We start from the raw sequence: 1,972 nt of genomic DNA, 5'->3' as shown, positions 1-1,972 counted from the left end.
TACGCACGCTTTGCGTCTCAAGATCTATTCGTATTGCACGATGATCAGAGTTCATATAGCCAGATAACACCTCCCACTTAAATGATCTTGCAACTGTTCTGCTCGCAAAAGTAAGATCAACTACTGACGTACGCCCTGGTCCAACATAAGTTGGGGTGCTGCCGTCGTTCAATAAAATAGCGTCAATCTGCGCAAAGGTTGATAAGACCAACTCACCTCTTCGTTTCTGGGTTTCTCCACGCTCGCCAAGTTGGTTGTTCCAACTTGCTGACCAAGCGTTGAAGTCCCCCCCGATAACGAATTTGTGGATACCGGTTACGGCCATTACCGTGTTATCCAACATGTTCTGAAACTCTTCCATACTAAATCTAGGTGGCGCGTAAACGCTAACCACTCGCATATCACCTATGTCAACTATCATTAAACCCTTCAGAGCCTTACTGACTACCTTAACTGGTAAGTCCGCGTTAACCACTACCGCTGCTGTGTTATCGTCATTGCGTAACACTTTGACGTTGGTTGTTGCCAGATACGGATCTGCAATCAACACTATATCCGCAGATTCTTCCCTAATCGTTTGCCACATTAACTGAAATGCGGCATAACTATGATTCTGGTTATGTTGTAGCAACCTAACCATTATGATCTAATCGTTCGCCTTCTAGGACACATATAGCTGCCCGTTGCGTGAAGGTTCTGTGACCTCGTACCGCAATCTAAACACTTGACAGAGTTGGTACAAGCTTGCTTCTTGTGTCCACTCAAACCGCATTTCCAGCACAGATTACTTCTGTCTGGTTCCCTACAATGGTAGCTCGTATGGCCTACCTTCCAACACTTGTAGCATTTCTGCTCTTCCATAACCTCGCGGATATGGCATATCGACCAACCAACTTTCAGCTTTCCCAAATTCAGGAAGCTTTGAAAGTCTGGCAGCGATACGTTGATCCGTGCCCACTGCGTACCGGCCGCGCGGCCTTTCTTCATTTTGATTCGATCTATTTCAACCTCGATGTTGAGCTGTGCTTTGACAGACTCCGCAACCTCCTCTGGGGTGGTAATTTCATCGAGATGCATGATCTCAATCATTTTAGAAGGAGCTAGCGTTCTCACTGACGCCTTGCCCTTCACCGCTTCCTTAACCTTTGGGGCAATTGCACTAGCAGAACTACCCTGCTTAAGTTCTAGCAACATGCCTCCATTCTGGGCCCGTCGGACCTTGGAGATTGTCTCTCCAACCGATTTCAGAGCATCGGACTGCTTCATTTCCTTGAGCAATTTCGCCAGCTCCTCGGAAGTGCAGTCCGATATCAGCAGAGCCTCAGGCCGCTTCCTGGGCTTATTCTGCTTCTTCTTGCTCTTCTTCTTCTTCCTCTTATTAATGCTACCCTCATTAATATTCGGTCCGTTTCTCGGACTTGGAATATTTTCCACCGCTTCCCTAACAGGGGTCAACCTCGATGGTTGTTGTTGTTGTTGCAACCTTTGCAACCCACTTGGACCAGGCTGTTGGTCATCAGCCACTGGTCTTCTGCCTTTTCGCGTTTGCGGCCCGAATCCATCGTTACCGTCAAACGACGTTTGCGTTTGACGGTCGAGGACCTGCTGCATGCGATTAACGGCTCTGTACCTTCGAAATTCGGACATTACCTCATCGAGGAAGTCCATCATTACCGTTACTAGCGTAAAATGGGAAGACTCATCATCGAGTTTACTTATCCCAAAACGCATAGCCTCCATCCGATCTTGAAGATCCATGAACGCTTGGTCCGGATCTTTCTTGTCCACCCCCTTGGTCTTTTTGACCTTCTTAGTTTTAACGTTACTCATTCTATTGGGCTCAAACTCAGGCCCGCTATCCGCGTCTGTTTATGCAGTCTCCTATTTGGTTCCGTGGGTGGCTATGAAACAGGGAGCTCCACGCGAGGGTTGGCCCGCGCCCTTATGAGACGACGGGCTCAGTGCCGAACCG

The sequence above is a fragment of the Anopheles gambiae genome, assembly GCF_943734735.2.
Source record: "Anopheles gambiae chromosome X unlocalized genomic scaffold, idAnoGambNW_F1_1 X_unloc_14, whole genome shotgun sequence".
Lineage (NCBI taxonomy): Eukaryota > Metazoa > Arthropoda > Insecta > Diptera > Culicidae > Anopheles > Anopheles gambiae.
This window is presented reverse-complemented; position numbering follows the sequence as displayed.